We start from the raw sequence: 12,521 nt of genomic DNA, 5'->3' as shown, positions 1-12,521 counted from the left end.
CGCTTCTAATTTCAGGTAAGAAAACAACAAACCATGGATGGATGGATGGACAGCAACATGAAATATTTTTGCTACTCTTGCATTATAGCACACCAAAAATGATAAATTAGTCCAAAGTCTTGTCATCGCTAGCTTTATTGATATGACAGTATTCTGTCTTTTTGCCATTCTTTTGTTGCAGCTCCATGGCGACCTTGTTCTCAAGCTCACACACTGAAGGCTTTGACGTCTACAAGCAACTGGACTCATTCAGCACCGTCCGCATTGCCTCTTCTACCTTCAATTTTCCAGATAATCTCAGTGCCTCCCATCAGAGCGGCCTTGCTTGTATCCAAGGTTAAGCTTTCCTAAATCTGTCCCATCTCGTCTGCATGTAAGTTAATATCTCTCCTCCTTCACCAGTGGGCAGCACACTTATTGAACCTTTGATGACTTTTTATGATTGCCATATAGGAGGCATTAACACGTTGGATTTACATTTACCGGCTGTTTGAACTGGACACGCTGACTTTCACGAACCAAATAAATAATGTAATGTGATGTCATTTTATATAGTATAGTATAATATGAGGATAAGCGGTTCAGATAATGGATGGATGATAGAAGTAAAAACAAGCGCTGATCATGCTGAAAGCCTCAGTTGAGTGCCTAAATGTCAGTGCCCACTAGATGGCGACAACGTTCTGATCATCAGAGCCAAGGCACGCTCAGTAACCACCATTTGATTATTTGATATTTATAAGCCTATAAGTGTTATCCATACAAATTTTGACTGCAATTGTAAATTAACTAGGCAGCATGCAGCAAGTCATCGCAGGACCAAGGGCTAAAGTAAAATAAATCATTTCTTACTGGCCTCAATTGGCGCTCAATCATCACCAATTTGTAGCAGATTTCATTAGAATATGGAAGTTTATCAAGAAAAGCCTTACATACAAAAACATAGCAGTACTGCAGCCTGCAAATAAACATCTTGAATCTTGAAATATCAACATGTAACCCTTGACTTTTATTAATCTCTGCGAATGTTTACAATTCCAAATGATGACTTCTATGACATTCCTAGGAAATCACTATGTCTCATCACTGGTGGGCTTTTTCTTCTTCTTTTTTTTTTTTTTTTTTTGAAACAGTCCCATGGGTGACTCATGTGGTCTTTGGGGTTACCCCCGCACTGATGTTTTATTTGTTTTTAATTGCATGGTGGGGCAAATGCTCCAGCGAACCACTTATTGTTGTCCTTACTGCCGTTATGGTGCCTTTAATTGACCTTTTGCTAGCACCTGGCTGTCCCCCTAGTTACTGTTGCGAAGTGTGCCAAGTTTTCGTTAACTAACGTGGGATTCCACTGTCTGCACTCCCTGGAAATTATTACCCATTTATTTTGGGGGAAAGTACATTTTAGACAGAAGTAGGCAAAAGGTTGCACAGTATTTATTTCGATTTTATCTGTCAAAGTGACACAAGGAAATCCTAAAAAACAAAGAAAAATGGAAGTTTGTACGTATTCAAATCGTAGACAAAAGTCAACCACTGCTGGCATTGCTGGCCTTTAAATACTGTTACAATCCCTCAAAAGCTACAAGACTTGGCCTACAGAACAACAGCTTAGCAATATAACAACTAATACAAATGCAATTAATACTGCGGAGTAGACAAAGACCTGATTGTTTGACGATAAGAATAACATCCAGAATCTGAAAATATATGGGTGAGGCTTGAGGTTTTTAGAAGCGGAAATAAAAAAAAATAAAAATAACTTCAACGGCGTGCCGCCAGGAAACTTTCAAACTTCTGTTCTGTGCTGCATCAATTATGCTGAGGTCTCGCTGAAAAAAAAAAAGAATAATTCAACTTGTTGAAGCGACAACGTATAGAAGTCACTCCTGCGTTGGCTGAAACAAGAATTTGGCAAGAGTGTGTGTGTGTGTGTGTGTGTGTGTGTGGCAGCACAAGCACAGAACAAGCAGAGATTTGGGGGTAAAGAGGGGGGCGGTAAAAAAGTGGGTAGGTGGAGCTCGCCACTTCCTGCACCCTCACTTTGGAGCCCACCACAAAGGAGCGAGGCAGATGAGGATTCAAACTTAGAAAGAAAAGCAGAGATTCCCACTCAAAACCACTTCAAAGAGACTCTCAGTTGTCTGCATTTAACTCAATGCTTGTGAATAGAACTTTTCTTCCCCTCTTTATACTCAAATATGTTTTATCTAAGATAAATCAGAAGAGTCTGAGCAGTCTTTTTAACCTACTGCTATCTATGCATTTTATTCCCGACATATCCTAAAATATTAGTTAATCTCTCCAAGTGTATGTTAAGATATTTTCAAGACAAAAGCTGTATATTTTTGAGATACAAAGTTGAATATTTTTTAGATTTAAGTGATTTTTTTTTTCCAAACAATAATTTTGAAAATATACAACGCAAATTTCACCTTCAAAAGCAAGGGTATGGACAATTACGTCACAAGTCAAAATGGCAGTCTTACTCGGGAAAACAAGCTCTCTGCTCATTGAAAAATCTCACGACTAGCTGGATTCTGAAGTATTCGGTTTAGGTGAACGGTATGGGATTTTTAATAGGTTTTAGGTGAACTAATGAGTACACACTCACACGCACGCACGCACAAAATAAAAATAAAAATAAAAAAGAGAGCAATGATGATGACATGTCAAATCGGTAAAATTACCGAATGAACAATACTGAGCTCTCAAGAAAGAAAAAAAGAAAAGAAAAATTATTATTATTATTATTTTTTTTTACTTTGGATCGTTGTAATTTGATTGCTGTGGGTTATTTTGTTTTCAAAATGTCGTTTGCAATATAGTACGCCGTTTGTTTTCACTGTGTAAAGGAAGCATTTGCATTGCGGAAATATGAGAAATGCCCGGATGTTCGGAATTGTCCATAATCAGTTTACCTGTGAATTTAAAAGTGGGACTCGTCTTGTCAAAAGTGTGCTACAACATACCACTAATATATTGGGACACTAATATCAATCTGGCTATTGCCAGGTTAATGTTACTGAATAAACATGTAAGTAATATTTTGTATGTTTTTGTTGGTAAATAAAATGTTATTTGTTTGCTAGCTGTAGCAAGTGGTAGCAGTTTAGCAACACACAGAAGTTGCATATATTCTCTGGCCGACACTTCGCATTTGATGTTGGTCTTTTGAGTCCATTTTACGGAAAACATTGTAATATCTGGTAAAAGGGATCCTGTTTATTTCACCCACTCACCTGATGCTTCAATCCCGCCCACCTGCCTTCTTCCCGCCGCCAGTGTTTTACCCCTTCCCCGTCCTTCCTTCTCCTCCCCCCGGGGTCCTGCCCACCACCGGCGGCGTGCTCTTCTCCGACGCCGCCGAAGCCAATGGGTGCCTGGCTGGGCGTTAAGTAGGCCAAGCCGCTTCCTGGTTCTCGGAAGGCGGAGCGGGAGGAGTTTGGAGCGGGCCAGAGGAGGCAGAGTCACCGGCGAGGGGGTGGGGGGTGGTTGACCGGCGGTGTGGACTAGTGTGGAGGAGACGACACCGTGGGACCAACTTGTGACACGAAGTCAAGGCTGTGGTCCGCACGAGTGGATTCTATTTATTTATTTATTTATTGAAGAACAGAAAAAAAGACGAAGAAGAAGAAGCTGGCATTTCGGCTCGATGCGAACCAGGAAGTGAGTAGTGGGAGGCGACGAGTCACAGGACAGGTGACACAGGTGAGTGCTAACATTTCAACTCTTAACACCTTGATTGTGTTGCTTGCTTGTTTATTTGTGTATGTGTTTATATACTGTATATATAGTATGTATATGTTCGCGCCTGTTCCCGGTCCTCTCCCCCCCCTCAAGCTTCCGAACAGGGTCACGGGAGGACTCGTGAACCACGTCACGGTTCCATTTACTATTCCACCGTCGCGGCCGTGTCCTCAGTTGCGTGATAGTTTGCAGCATACATGTGTCAACCAGGTGAGGCTCGGTAGATCGAGAGAGAGAGAGAGAGAGAAGGGTCGTGAAGTCCATTTGTGTACTTGCTAATTATAGTAGTCGTGGGCTGATTTCCAAAACCTAACCTGCTCACACGCACGTTACCTGCCTGCCGCACACGCACGCAAGCTGGGGGGATTTAGCCATACTGTGTCATGTCAGTGCGTGGTCTTTTCATCATCCTCCTCATCATCATCACTATCCTCTTCATACCAAGGGCGCACCCTGTGTTTTGTGCACTGGCGCATGCTTGAAGGGGTGGGGAGGCCTGGCATGCAAGTGGGCTTGTGTTTGTGTGGTGTGTGTGTGTGTGTGTGCGCGCGCGTGTGTGATCACAGAGGTAGATGAGGCTGGCTCGCCCCTCTGACAGACCGGCCCAACAAGCTCGACTGGCTTGGGTTTGGTTTCCCCTGCGATGGGCACACACGACTTGTTTGGTTCAGTCGAGAGACGCCCATGCAGGTGCGATACCACCTCACTTGACTTCTTCGTGTCAAGTCAGGTCAAAATATTAGAAAGTGGATCTTCAGCAGTTGCAGGTTGGAACTGAAGTTTCCAGGTCAGGGCTCGCTGACAAACATGGCACCCGCGGGACCACGTGGTTACCCAGAATGGCACAAATAATTGAGGTGGGTGACTTATTGGGGTACAATGTGGTGATCTATTGGTAGTTGTAAGGTAAAGGCTGGATTATGCTATACACCTTTAGCGTGATTTAAAAAGTAACTCCCTACTTGTAATTTATTTCTGCACTATTATTCCTACAAGAAATGAATATGAGTTTTATTTAAAACTTGATATGGAGACATTCATTAGCCATCAGTTTCTCAAGCCGCCTGGCAACATAAACGGATTTGACAAGGAACGCCCTTCAAGTTCTTCCAAAGTTGTTAGTTTGGTCAACTTGCTCCTTTAACCAAACCGCGCAGAAAGAAAATGGCAGACTGGTAGTCAGGACTTCTGCCTGACCACTCATGCGGACCACGATGACCCATCCATTTCCAAAGGGAACGAACAACAATAGCAAAATGCGGAGGAGTGCCTTCTTGCATGAAAATGAAATCGTCGATATTCTCACAACTACTGATAATTGGCCAGATTTCATCCCTCCGCATGGTGAGGTACCTTTCGGCGTTCGTTGTATCCCGAAGGATGAAGCGACCCACAATTGTGTCCCAAGTCATTTCACACCAAACCGTTTGTTAACCTTGGGTCCATTGCATATTTTTTCAGAGGTAATGCAAATGAATAAATTGTAATCAAAATAATCGATCCGAATGGGAAAACAAGAGCACGGCTTTAATTCCATCACATCACAAATTGAGAAAAATATGACAACATGAATACATTTGAAATATAAAAAAAAAAAAAAAGGCTGGCAGTCAAACATTGCAGGAAACTCTGCTGTATTTTCATTGCATTTAGTTTGTTTAGAGCCGCATTTTTCAGCTTTAAGTAAAACGATTTCTTCCCAATCATGTATCGCCTCAAACATGGACATCAATGATGAAAAAAAACAGCATTTGACACGTTGCTATTACGCTCATCTTTAGTCTTTGATTTCAAAAGAGTGCACAAAACCCCTGGGATGTTTCTTTCTCGATTGCGTGTGATCTCCGTGTTCGCCGCTGCCGTCCGTGAAGGGAGGCGGACAGTACAGTCGACGGTCCAAGAGCGAGCTTTTGAAATTGCGGCTCGGGATAATTGGACATCTGCTTCATCTCTGCCTGCCGCTGTCCCGGCGTGACCTCTGTGCTCGCCTGCTTCCTTCCATTTACCAAACTTCATCATCATCATCATCATCATCATCATCATCATATGTGCAGTGAATCAGCTGGCACTTTCTCCAGCGCGACCCACATCTTCTACTCAAGCGGAACATATCATGAAAAATAGGCTAAATATAAAAAGACAGCCTCGAAAGGCTTGCTTATGTCGACCTAACTGATCAAATCTCTTCAGATGTTACAGGATGTGGCTGGCTTCTTTTCGAGACACCCCGCACCACTTCTCCAATGCCTCCCTACATGATAAATTGTCGATGTATCATGTGAGCGTGCGTGTACTATTGTACACTCGGCACATCTTATATTTGAAGTCCTTTTTATGGGATTTAAAAGAGCGCAAAGTAATGATGAAAAATGCTCCAATGGAATTTTATTTTTTCCCCCTCAGGTGGCAGGCAAGACATCAGCTGAGGCTACAAAAGGGAGCAAGACAGAAAACAAGCCGTTTCCTCCGCTTTTTATGGACTGCAGGTACGAGTCGCGCTCTTGTCAGGAACACGCACTGCTCATGATTATTACTAATGTTGTTCATATTCATGTTGGGCCACATCTTCACAAAATAATCATCAAATCATCACCAAATAATCTTGTCACGTGATGCCGCTTTCCACAACGACGAGTCTTTTGCCATGAATTGCCTTTTCATGCAAGCGTGCTTGAAAAGAAAGATGATAAACACAGAGGAGCATGTTTTCATTTCAATATATTTTCAATTGAAATTTGAAATACATTCATTTATTTTGTATATTTATATTGCGTAATTATTCAAATGTGAAGTCAACATCAACGATAAATCAATGAGGTCTTTTTTCTTTTCTTTTTTATCGAAGTAGCTATACAAGCCTCCAAACACTAGCTGGACTTGCTCATCCAATCACATTCATGACCTTTGCTCATCCAATCACATTCATGACCTTTGCCCATCCAATCACATTCATGACCTTTGCTCATCCAATCACATTGCGATACCTTCATGGCCTCACAGACAGTCAGAACTTGTCAAACTTGAACACCAATTCATATAAGACACTGGTGTCCATTTTTGACCCGCCATCCATTTTTAATTGGCACAATACAATAAAATGACATTTGCGACTAAAATTATATTTTATATACTGTGGAGCTTTTCTCTTTTTTTTTTTTAGATGTGTAAAGATGCAAATGAGCATACATTTAAACAAGTAACAGCTTTTCTCTTGAAAGATAATACATTTTTGGTTTCCACCACTTTCTGCTTTGTGTCAAGGTCCAATTCCGTCTCTGTCTGTCTTTTCTCGGGCATTTGGTGAATTTGCTGACAGGTGACGGGGAGATTTAATTTAATGTAATAATTGCAGCGTGGTAAAGTTGACACATTGACAAATTGGTTCATATCCTTTTTGGAAGCGTTTCTATTGTTTTGGCATTCATGCATTCATTTATAGCTAAATATGGTGACTAAAATTCTAGAAGCAACTCTTGGTTCTGATGCAGTGCAATAATAAGCATACTGTTATGAAACGAAGACCTCTCTTGCCGTGTTCAATCAATCCAAACAATTGGAGATGCATATTTTTACGTTGTTTTGACATCACTCATCATGACAGAAAAGATGTTGGCGGGGGAAAAATAGGACAGTTGTGTGTTTTGTTACATTTTTGTGACCGATTTGATTGCCCTTGAAGAAGGTCTTTCTCATCCTTACCTGTAGTTCCAGGCCACAAAAACGCAAGCATTAAAGCGAGGAGGCGGGGCTTCTGCCATAGGGGCAGGGCTTCCTGAAAAAAAAAAACACCTCCGCCTGTTGGAGATGGACAAAGTGGTGGAGCGCTTGAATATTTCATAGGCGGGCTGGAAGTTAACTCCTGTGTGGTTTGAGGGCAGGCCGAGCTCTCAGCTTTTAAAGGCGCTCCAGGAATTCTGCCAAAAAGTGCACGGGGACTTTTATTGGTAGCGGACGCTCAAGTTTAATGATCCACGAGGCTTTATAGGAAGTATAGAAAGGCTTGCATTTAGCTCATATGCGAATGAGTTAGTATAGTTTGAGTCCTCCAACTTGTCCATTTGCGTGCGTTCCAAGCAATTTAAATATTGGGGTGATCAGACTCAAACTGGGTTTGTATTTCGACATAATGACTGAGATTATTTCATCAAAAAAGGCGCTTCATGGAGGGTAGGCCTTAAATCAGTGAATTGTCTTTATAAGAGAAGGGAAAATCCCTGACTGTTCTGAGCTCCTATTTCCTGGCAAAGTTTGTATCGAGCAGAATAATGTTGAAGCTCACGAAGCTACACGAAGATGATGTGCTGTTGCTCTTCTTGAGATCTTTTGGCCTTACTTGCGTTAACTCTTTGACTGCCACGACGTTTTCAGAAAAGGGATGCCGTGGGTGCCAGCCGATTTAAGCATTTTTGACTGATCTTTCAAGGTCCACAGAAAAGTATGTGTTTGGACTCTGGAAACACACATACTACCAAAAAAAGATTGGACTCTCATCTTTCATCAGAAAAAAAAGTTTGTTTCTACCTTATTCCGTTTTTCAGTAATCAACAATAGAAAATGGTTAGTTTCACCTCTGTTTTGAAAAAAAACGTCTTTGGCACTTATCCATAGGGTTTTACTAAACGTTATTTAACGTTTTTGGCAGTCAAAGAGTTAAAACCTGATTGATTGACAATCAGATCCCAAATAATAAAGAAAACCTCACATTTCAAAAAATAAGAAAATCAATGTCATCATCGTGTACGGCGTGAACTTGCCAGTGAGTAAAAGCTTGTGCGTGCGTGCGTGCGTGCGTGCGTGTGCTGGACAACACGGTGTAAGAAATCATGTGACCGTGGGCCTGCTGGAGTCTGACTGGTGACGAGCATGTGTCTGCGGCGGGAGGGGGGGGGGGGAGCAGGGGGGGTCGCTTGTTTTGGATACAGGAGTTATAGCAACACGCACACACATTCGTGGGCACACTAATAAAAATAACTCCAATTGTGAGGTTGACATCATTTCCAGTTTCTTGTGGACATTTTAGTTATTCGGTCACAATAATTTAATTACATTCATCTTTTCAACTCATCCACTCCTCCCAAGTGATGCATTCTCAACAGGTGCTGCGTGTGTGTGTGCGTGTGTTGATGAAGTCCGCTGTGCTACAGTTGAGTCTTGCCCCCACTCGACGTGTGTCAATAGAGGAAGTTGTGCGTGCGCCATTTCCTCATTTTCAGTCACGGGGCGCCGCAGCCTCGGTGGTCCCCGCCCGCGCTGCGGACCGTCGCGCCGGCGTGACTCCTCCTCCGCAGCTTGTGATTCAACTCTTCGAGTAAGAGAGACGCCGCTCGCTTATCATCAGCAGGTTCGCTTCAGAGAAAGTGAGAAAGACGCGATGAGAAAGACGCGATGAGTAAGACGCACGCCCTCGCTTGCGAGTGACCCCCACTCACATGTCACATGTCAAAGGGGAACTCCGCCGACACGCACGTTGTCCTCGTGGGGGAAGAAAAATACCCTTTTCATTGCTTGAGGGTGAGAATGATCCATATTACAGTGAATGGGACCCGCTTACTGAACGCTGACACGACGGGCTTCCTTCGAATATTGAAATTGTCTACCTTTTTTGCACATTCTCATCATTCACATCCCTGCAACCAGTTAATTAAAACTCATTTCCCTTTTTACGCAAGGACAAAATCATCAAACTAAAATTGAAAAAAAGAAAAAAACGTTTTCGTTAACGAACTAAAAACAGTATTACGATATTATTGTTCATCTGTATATTGATGAAAGGGTAACAAGACCGCTACATAGATGCTAATTGCTGCTTGTTGGAGTGAGTTGAGTCACTTGCCGCCATACAAAAATCTGCTGATCGATGGCTCGTACCATCAAAAAACTTCACTCACTCGTCACTTGTATCTCAAGGCACTGTATAGAGTCCATGACATGATTATATTATTTAAGTTATTTGATGTACTGAATATGTTTTTCTTGCTATACTGTATGTTCGTAATTGCGCAATCGGCGGTTAATTCATACTCACACACACACACACACATTAGTCATTCGTACGGTAAGTTCCTCCTTGCGGCACAATTCACGGATTTACGGGAAGTGCGTTCTCCTTCCCGACTCGGCTGTCATTGGCTGTGTGTGACAACGACTCAGGAAGGTGTGACATCACTCACTCGTGTCTTGAGTGGCGCTCGTCGTGCCGGCCGCTCGACCACCTTGAGCAAGTACAGGAAAGCGAACCTGATCGGGATCAGTTAGTTGTGTGTGTGTGTGTGTGTGTGTGTTTACAGCATGTTCTTGAAGCAACATGCGATCGGGAGAGTCGCCCCCCCCCCCCCCCACGCCGTGCTCCCGTCGTTCACCAGACGCATTTTGACAGGGATTTGCCTTGCTTTCACATTGCTCGCCGCCATTCTACGTCACTACGCACTGAATGCGTTGCGACGTAAATAACAATGGCGACGTAGGTCCAAATAAAATTTCTACAAAATGTATTTAACTGGGAATGGTTTTTGAAAAATGAATCTCGTAGTTACGTTAATACCAACCAAATGAATAATATAGAGCAAACTTGTCATTGCAGTCGGGGTTCCTTTTAAATTGTTTTCATAACAAACCGCATACGCCTTCAGTGTTCCAATCTTGTTTTATTGTGTAACATTGAACAATATCTGAGAAATAATAAAAACGGGTTGTTTTAAGTACACATGAAGTAGTTCTCGCAAATATCAAATGAAAAACGTATTAGTCATGTCAGCAGAAGAGGCCAGTGGCTGACTTTTTCAGACCTCTAACGAGAGAGATGAGATCGATGGAAAAGATCGGTTTATTGTTTAAGGGATCGGTTGATCACCGATTCCACCCCCAAATTAAATCGGAGAAATCTGGGCCGATAAATCGGCCAGCTGATCGATCGGTGCACCCCTAGCGAATAATGAATATAAATGTATTCATTTCTACACTCATTCCATTTTAAGCAGATGTAATTTGTGTTTGAACTCATCAAATCAAAAGCAAACATCCAGTTTTGGTCTTGACAAATCAACTGACGTCAGATGTCGAATATGGTTCGCCCACACACACACACACACACACACACACAAACACACTTGATGGGGCCAGAATGTGCCGATTGGAGATGTTGAAAGAGTTGGCCATGTCATCAACGAAGATGTGATTGTGTGTTATGCGTGGCATGCGCAAGAGGTTTTGCTCAGCGGCGGCATGTGCGCGTCTGCGTCGGTGAGGGCGGTTGCTCTGCCTTCCCTATTTCCGTCTTCTCTCTTTTGGCCTGTAACTCAACTCTTTGCTGAGCGCTCTTGTTTCACGTCTCCTCCCCAACGCAGATTGTCGGAGGCCCCCGCCACTCGATTTTCCTGTTTGACGCAAACCCCCCCCCCCGCCCCCCCTCTTCGCGTTATCTCCCCGAGCATCTCGACACCCACTCCTCCCGTCTCCTCCCCCGTAAACGTACTTGTCATGTGTGATTTCTAAGAACGCCTTCAAGCATCCCCTCCAATTCACGCCGTTCAAAATCTCAAACGCTTCCTTTTTCCTTCAAACTTCTCTTCCTGTGCTTTTTTTTTTCTCACCTTTCTCCTTTTGTTGTGGCAGAAATCTTGTAGTCGCACACAAAATCCTCTACTTGAATGATTTACAGCACAAAAATAGTTTCTTAAAAGGATACTAGACTCATTGGGCCCTTTTTAACATTAACTCTTTGACTGCCAGACGTTTTCAGAAACGGGATGTCGCCAGTGCCAGCCGATTTAAGCATTTTGAGTGATCTTTCAAGGTCCACAGAAAATGTTGTTTGGACTATGGAAACACACATACTACCAAATGAAAGATTGGACTCTCATCTTTCATCAGAAAAAATAAGTTTGTTTCTACCTTATTCCGTTCTTCAGTAATCAACAATAGATAATGGTTACTTTCACCGAAATTCTCTCTTTTGAAACAAAAAACGGAGCAAAAGAGCTTTTTGTGAAACGATGTTATTTCATGCACTCTAGTGAATTGTACACTTGTTTTTGTCCATGAATGATGCCACAAACACCTAAATAGTGCTTTACTTCTGTAAAACGCTTTCACCAACAATGGAAAAAGTGTTTTTAGATTGCAAAATATGTTTATTTCCATTCAACAGTGTAACAATTTGACAAAACAATTTCGCTAACTATTTGCAAATGTGTGCAACTGTGGTACTACTTAAAATTATGTGAATGCTTCAAATACAGTTTTTCTTTTTGTAACGCTCTCCTGCGTGCAAGGAGACGCCGCTGAACTCGCATAACAGTTTACTTTCATTTTGTCCGTTTCGCGTGCAAACCTTACACTTTCTTGACGGCCTTTTTTTTCCGGGGGAATAAATAGCAAGTAGCAGACTGTACACACTTCCTCCGATGAATATGCATTGGACTCGGGGCACTCTCCGTCGTCCGATCGAACGTCCGCCTGTGCGTGCTCGGTTGTGCTGCGCGTTTATGACGCCGTCATAGCCGCCGCGTCGGTTCCAATTTCGCCGTCAAGCTCGGATTCACCATCATCATCATCGATGATGATCATCGTCGTCATCAATGTGCTCTTTTAGCGTGGGCCGATGCTTTTGGTCTTTGAAAAAAACGGCTCGGGCGTGAGCTCCTCGCAACCGGTCGCCATTTTTTCTTTGTTTTCCATTCTGATCTCCTGCTTGACGCTCTAGCTCCGCCTCTACTGACGCCCACCCGATCTTGTCAAAAGACAGTCATCGCTGCCCTCTAGGGGCTAAAAATAGT

General features: G+C 42.8%; 1 protein-coding gene and 1 long non-coding RNA gene across 5 annotated transcripts in view; one reads left to right on the top strand and one right to left on the bottom strand.

Moving 5' to 3' along the window:
* The window catches only part of LOC144057414 (uncharacterized), a 14,939-nt gene extending 11,424 nt beyond the window's left edge, over positions 1-3,515 (bottom strand). Inside the window, exon 1 of one of the 3 annotated variants that reach the window (XR_013295241.1) lies at positions 3,240-3,515. This is a non-coding gene — a long non-coding RNA (uncharacterized LOC144057414). The remainder of the gene's footprint in view (positions 1-3,239) is intronic. The other 2 variants (XR_013295242.1, XR_013295240.1) reach the window with 2 other exon arrangements.
* zbtb7b (zinc finger and BTB domain containing 7B) overlaps positions 3,333-12,521 on the top strand; it is a 24,400-nt gene continuing 15,211 nt past the window's right edge. The window contains exons 1-2 of one of the 2 annotated variants that reach the window (XM_077574946.1): positions 3,333-3,708; positions 6,151-6,233. The gene's annotated coding sequence lies outside the window, so the exon portion shown is untranslated. Of the gene's footprint in view, positions 3,709-4,164; positions 4,605-6,150; positions 6,234-12,521 lie in introns of those variants that run through there. The other variant, XM_077574947.1, reaches the window with a different exon arrangement.

This window comes from Vanacampus margaritifer, chromosome 9, assembly GCF_051991255.1.
Source record: "Vanacampus margaritifer isolate UIUO_Vmar chromosome 9, RoL_Vmar_1.0, whole genome shotgun sequence".
Classification (NCBI taxonomy): Eukaryota; Metazoa; Chordata; class Actinopteri; order Syngnathiformes; family Syngnathidae; genus Vanacampus; species Vanacampus margaritifer.
The sequence above is the reverse complement of the archived record's forward strand: the minus strand, read 5'-3'. Positions and strand labels throughout refer to the sequence as shown.